We start from the raw sequence: 6,720 nt of genomic DNA, 5'->3' as shown, positions 1-6,720 counted from the left end.
TTCAAGACCAACCTGGCCAACATAGTGAAACCCTGTCTTTACAAAATAATGCAAAAATTAGCCGGGTGTTTTGGGCACACCTGTAGCCCCAGCTACTCGGGAGGCAGAGGCACGAGAATCACGAACCTGGGAGGTGGAGGTCATAGTGAGCTGAGATCACACCACTGCACTCCAGCTCTGGGTGACAGAGGGAGACTGTGTCTCAAAAACAAAAAGAAACACCATCACAAATAGAAAAAGTGGAAAAAACATAAACAGAAAATTTACAGAAAGGAAATATACATGAATACTAATTGATTCAACCTCGTTCATATTTAAAGAAATATTCCTTTCTCGTTCCCTTGCAGCATCTTGGCTGCTCTCGGTTGGGGACCGTCTGGCACCTAAGGCAGGAAGATGGTGGCCATAAAGAAAACAAAAAAATCGCTGAAGTCCATCAACTCTGGCTCCAGCTCGTCATGAAAAGTGGAAAGTACCTGCTGGGGTACAAGTGAACTCTGAAAACGATCAGACAAGACAAAGCGAAATTGGTCATTCTCACTAACAACTGCCCAGCTTTGAGGAAATCCAAAATAGAGTACTACAGAATGTTGACCAAAATTGGTGTCCGTCACTATAGCAGCAATAATATTGAACTGGACACGGGATGCGGAAAATACTACAGAGTATGCACACCCGCTGTCCTTCATCCAGGTGATTCTGATATCGTTAGAAGCATGCCAGCACAGACTGGTGAAAAGTAAAGCATGCAAAAATTTCCTTTAATAAAACTTGCCAGAGCTTGCTTTTTTTAAAAAATGTTAATACTACAATAATGTACCATTTTTTACCTATTAGATTGTCAAAGATGAAAAAGTATGATGAAGGTGGGAGGGAAAATAACTTTCAGATATTGTTAGAGAGCTGTAAATTTTTATAACTACTTTGAAGGGCAATCTAGCAGTATGTATACATTCTAAAAAATTATATATTATACTTTTAAAACAAACATAAAAAAATCTGGAACAATAGAAGTTCTACAGATTTCATAAATCTTTTTTTGTTTTTAAACTAAAATCTCTAAACACACCTATGTCCCATTCCAAAATACTGCACAACATTCTGAATACAAAACGCTTGATTGTATTCCTCCTTCACTAAAGGAAAGGAGAGGTCTTTGTTTGTTTGTAGTTATTTTTTACTTTTATTTTTCAGAGCCATTAAGGGATAAGTAGACATCTTCTTAGCAAAGGTGACAGGTGAGCCTTCAACGCTAAAGATCCTAAGTGCAAACCTCTGAAAAGAGAGTATTGTTAGACTTCTCTCCGAGTTTAATGAGGAAACAGAGACCGGAGTGAGGAAATTAAAAGCCAATTTATTCGGCTCCCGGGCGAGGTTCTATGGTCCGGGAAGGGGCCAGAGAAGTCGCGCTTCTCTTCTTGGGGCGTGGGGTTTTATAGGGAGTAGAAGTGGCTGATTGACTACGGGGGAAACAAAGACAAGGTAGTTCTATTGGGTATTAAAAGACTGGGGATGGGCGAGGTGAACAAAGCGGGGGCATTTCCATTGGGTATGAAGGGAGTGAGCACGGACGAGGGGCTGGCCGAGGATGTACGGGGGAGCTACCATAGGGCAGGCTCTTGGCAGGCCTTTTCAAAATTTATGGCAGGTGCAGGCTGAGATTGGAATGCGGAAATGGGAAAGGGGAGCCTGCGTGGAGAGGGCAAATGCTGAGCAATGTGCTCAGTATGATGACGTAGTTTTTAGGCACGGAGAGAGAAGGGCATGTCCATTCGGCTCCCAAGGAGGCACCGGCCTTACAAGTATGTTTTCACTAAAGCAATATTCTGGGTTAATTATAAAGCGCACTCTGTGAAATACAGGTAAAGGAAAGTTTTAGAAAACAAATGCAAGGCATTCAACTAGAGTAGAGAGATAAGGGAAATACCACACTCTGTCAAAGACATCCATATTTAGGTGACTCTGTTCTCGAACAATATTGCTGATTATGTTCATATTAAATAGGGATAAAATCAGTATTCAGCATCGGCCCTTAAAAGGAAAATTATCTTGCTGACTATATAAGCCCTAGCAACTTTGTGCAATGAAGTAATCCACCTAATCTTTTAAGTGCATTCTAAGATTATTAACACACTGGTCAAAATAGGATAAAACAAAGAAACGGGAGGAAGTCATTTTTAAAATTAGACATTCCTAGTAAATAAACAGTAAGATATAATGTTTTCATATATAGTGTTTAAAATGCGATTTTTCAAAATAAAAACAAAAGAAAAAATAAAAAAGCTTTCACTCTTACATAGCGAAGTTTTTATGGATAAAATTATATGCTTGCTTTAAAATGCAGGAGGAAAAAGTTTGAAATAGATATAAAAAAATTGACAAAATATTACTAATTCTGAGGTTGGGTGATGGATATGAGGCTACATTATATTAGTTTTTCCATCTTTTTTATATTTTACATTTCCATAAAGTTATATAATATGTTCAACAACTTTTTTTCGTTGTATGAGTATCCCAAATGTTGTTGTTCCTGCACAGAAGAAATTAATAAAATGGTCAGGGAGAGTGTCAGTAGATAAGCAAATGCACTCTGCTGACAAGAAAAGTAAAGGCTGAGGCTTAATACCCTATTTGTCGGAAATTCCTCCATAACCTAAAAAAAAAAAGTAGATGCAACTACAAAATTGAAGAAACATCGCCGTTCATGGAATTCAAACCCGTGCGGAAAGTGCTCGCCGGCCTGCAGGTGCGGAACTTTCCCAGCGCCCTGGAAGGCTGTGGGTAGCTGCGGCCCCGCGCTCCACAGAAGCCGGGGCTTCATCTGCGCGCAGCGCGGGAGGCGGACGCCCGGAGACCTAACAGGCTCCGCGAGGCCTCGCACCGGCAGCGGCCGGGGTTTGGGGGACCACCTCTCTGCAGGTTGACTTTATTCCCGGCTTCTGTCTTCCAAGACCCCTCACACCTTAATAATAATAATGGCACACACCTGAGCAGCGCGGAATCCCGCCGGCGCTTTCCACGCAGGATTTCGTAGACTCCTGAACCGCCCTTGGGAGGTGAATGCCGGCCCGGGGTCGCGCTGCGGAGAGCGGCTGAGCTGAGGTTTCCCGGGACTGTTTCCACGGCCCGCGCTCTGAACGATCACACAGTGAGTGTTTCAGACGCCGGAATCTTAAGTTATTTCCCCCAAAGCGCAATGGAGACACAATCGTGTTTGAGCGCTTTGTTTGAGGCTGGTAGGGGTGGGGTGTGAAACCCGTGGTGTCAAAAAATTAAAAGCGGACCAAAGCTTCTGATATCAGAGCCGCTTTAAGGACCCAATTTCCCAAAAATCACCCCAAAAGCTGTGAAACTAAGTTTGCTCAGTGAGCGGGTAAGGAGCTCCCCGGGGCGGAGACTGGATTTATAACCAGCTCCACGCGCGGCTCCACGCGCGGCCGCGCGGCCCCGCGGCCCTTTGCCCGGCCGCAGCCTCCACCTCCACCCAACCGGCTGTCCCTCTCTGCAGCCGCGAGGGAATCGGGGACCCAGTCCTGACCGCCGTCTCCTACAGAATCACATGTCCCTGGATGCACGGAGAGGAGAGCCAAGAAGGATAGGGGTAAATTATAGGGAATTTGGGCGGTGCTGACACCGTTAAGGCCATTCCCGCCGCGCTGGGCCGCGCACTTTGCGTTTCTGAAATTCTCAGTCTATGATGTGATATCCCAGGAAAGCTGCCTGAGTCTTCCCTTTTGTTGAGCACCGTTGGATTCATTCTGTGGGTAAACCAACTGTTAGGACAGGAAATGGAAATATTTGGAATATTCAAATGTGTGTGTGGAGCGGGGCGGGACGTTAGGGTAGATGGTGACCAGGGGAGCTTCCAACATTTTCCCCTCTTGAGATCTGGAGTACAGCAGAGCCATAACTTTCCACCCACTTGTGATCGGTGCCAAGTAGCTTTTGGACATTCCAAGACCACAGATGTTTCTCTCAATCCCCCCACTCTGTTAGAATCCGTTGGGGAGCGTAGCTGACTTGCTCGCGCCAGAAACGCGAAGGAGCTGGATGCAAGACGGGCCTTGTGGAAGCTGAGCCAGTGCTGGAGCACTCCCTGAGGTTTGGAAGGATCTTGGGATTAAGAGCCCTTATCCAGTCCTCCAAGGGAGGCCTGTTCTGTAGTTAAAGGAATTGCTTTCCCAGACGCTAATGAATCAGTGCTCGTTATTTTGCCCGCGTTTTAAATTTTCTTATTTTTAAGATTGTGATTACCTCAAAAAATTAAATTACAAACATTCCTAAAATTCTTCCTTTAACATCACTTTTAGGAGAATACAAAACTGTCATATACCTACAGTTAAATAATAAAACCCTAAAATATTTTTTATTTTTCCATTTTCTGGGAGTGTCTGTTTGCCCTAGGTGAGGATCTTTATACGGCTTAGAAGATTTTACTGTTATGGGCCAGGCTGTACCTTATCAAAGGTTTATATCGGTTGATAATCCAGTACTGGAGGCTGGGAACCAGTATTTCTACGGAGATAAGAATCCCTTATATGAAATTACATTTAAACTTAGACCCTTGCCTATTTGTCTTAGTGTTTCGAGACAATTCTCAGAGAAAATGTCTGCCTCTTAGTAAAACTGTGGTGAGAAACCAGCCAAACATTATTCTTACCCTCTCTCAGATGATCTTTCAGCAACAGTCAAAATAACAGCTATTATCCAGGACAATGATGCTTCCAAGACTGTAGTAAAGTCTACAAAATGTAAAATAATCAAGTTTATGTACAACTGTACAGAATTTTAAAAATTAAAAATACCTCTGTCTTTTTCTTTAAAAGCTAAATCTGTTATGTCTCTGAACTCTCAAAGGTCTTTATCTACATCTACTGTAGTGTGTACAATATTCTCCAGATATTACAGTTATTTTTGCCTATGTCTCATTTTCTGTACACAGCTATAAAAATTTTGTAGACAAGACCGTCAATGACTGATTATCCTCTTTTTTTTTTTTTGAGACGGAGTTTCGCTCTTGTTACCCAGGCTGGAGTGCAATGGCGCGATCTTGGCTCACCGCAACCTCCGCCTCCTGGGTTCAGGCTATTCTCCTGCCTCAGCCTCCTGAGTAACTGGGATTACAGGCACGTGCCACCATGCCCAGCTAATTTTTTGTATTTTTAGTAGAGACGGGGTTTCACCATGTTGACCAGGATGGTCTTGATCTCTTGACCTCGTGATCCACCCGCCTCGGCCTCCAAAGTGCTGGGATTATAGGCGTGAGCCACCGCACCCGTCTTGATTATCCTCTTTACATGTCCTGGCACATAGCACATGGGCTTAGGAGTGCAAGTAACAGATATGAATTCTGTTGGAATTAAAGGTTAGTGTAGGAGAACCAGAGACAAATAACACTGAGAAACTAGATACAGTTTAGTGCCTGCCGTTAGTGAGCCAGAGCTTCCAAGTGCCAATTCCAATAGTCATTATCTCTTTCCTGAGTAACAAGAACCCCACCACTACCATCACCATCACCACCAGATGTCTACCAGTGACATGTATAAATAAAAATGTTACATGACCTCACATCTGTTAGAATAGCACACACACACACACACACACACACACACATATACATGCTATATATAGAGGGGGAGAGAAAGAGTTGTACACATAACGTGTTACTTTCATGTATATTGTATGTATGCTATATTAACAGATAGGATGTCACTATGTGTGTATATATATACACACACATACACACATATATACCTATATATGAAAATAACAAGTGTTGGTGAGAATGTGGGGAAATTGAAATGGCTTCAAAACAAAACAAAAGAAGAATTCAGTAGAAAAATATAACTTTTAAACAACTGCCCTTGTGTACTTTTTTATTGTACTGACACTTCATTGCATTTAAAAATGGTAATTACAGGTAAATTCCTTGACGTTTATTTTTCTAAATTCTCAACTCTCATAGTATTTGTGATTTTTATAAAAAGTCTTCAATGTGGCATCCATGATGTTCTTAAACAATGAAGTCCAAGAAACATTTTATCTCAGTAAAAAAAATCGTGGATACTCCTTGAAGTTGTCACCAAATAACTGGGCAAGACGTTCAGTTGTAGTGGATTCTCTGGTGTATATAATCAGGGCGGAGCTTCCACTGTAGGCTTTGCACCGCTCAGTCCACTCCCAGGTCTTTGCATAATGTGGCTTCTCTGACGTTGCACCAGTGTTGCTCTCTACCTATAGGCCTTACCACAGTCTTCACATTTATAGGGTTTTTCCTCGGAGTGAACGCTTTTCTATTTGTTGAGATCTAACTTCCAGCAGAAAGCTCGCTCACATTCAGAACACTCAAAAGGTTTCTCTCCTGTGTGGCTTCTGAGATGATGACTAAGACCTGTCTTCTGACTGAAGGCTTTGCTACACACTTATACTGATATGGCTTCACCTTGTGAATGCCTTGGTGTTTGATAAGATGCTCTCCCCTTGTGAAGGCCTTTCCACACTCAGGACTTTGGTATGTCTTATCCCCAGTGTCGATTCTCTTATGGTTCCTCAGACCAGTTGACCGAGTAAAGGTCTTGTGGAAAGATGTGTATGTATGCTATATTAACAGATATGTGGATGAGTGTGGAACTCATCACATTTATATTTTCTTGGCTCAGGAGGGCTTCCATGCTTGCCTTCTAACTTGTGTTTATTAAGGCCTGAACTTTGACTAATGGC

General features: G+C 42.7%; 1 pseudogene; it reads left to right on the top strand.

The window, feature by feature from the left end:
* The first annotated feature begins 352 nt into the window (after positions 1–352).
* LOC135269260 (large ribosomal subunit protein eL30-like) lies at positions 353–743 on the top strand (annotated as a pseudogene).
* Positions 744–6,720: the final 5,977 nt, after the last annotated feature.

This window comes from Aotus nancymaae, unplaced genomic scaffold (genome assembly GCF_030222135.1).
Source record: "Aotus nancymaae isolate 86718 unplaced genomic scaffold, 86718_ANA_hifiasm-v0.15.2.pri h1tg000051l, whole genome shotgun sequence".
NCBI classification, from domain to species: domain Eukaryota; kingdom Metazoa; phylum Chordata; class Mammalia; order Primates; family Aotidae; genus Aotus; species Aotus nancymaae.
This window is presented reverse-complemented; position numbering and strand designations above follow the sequence as displayed.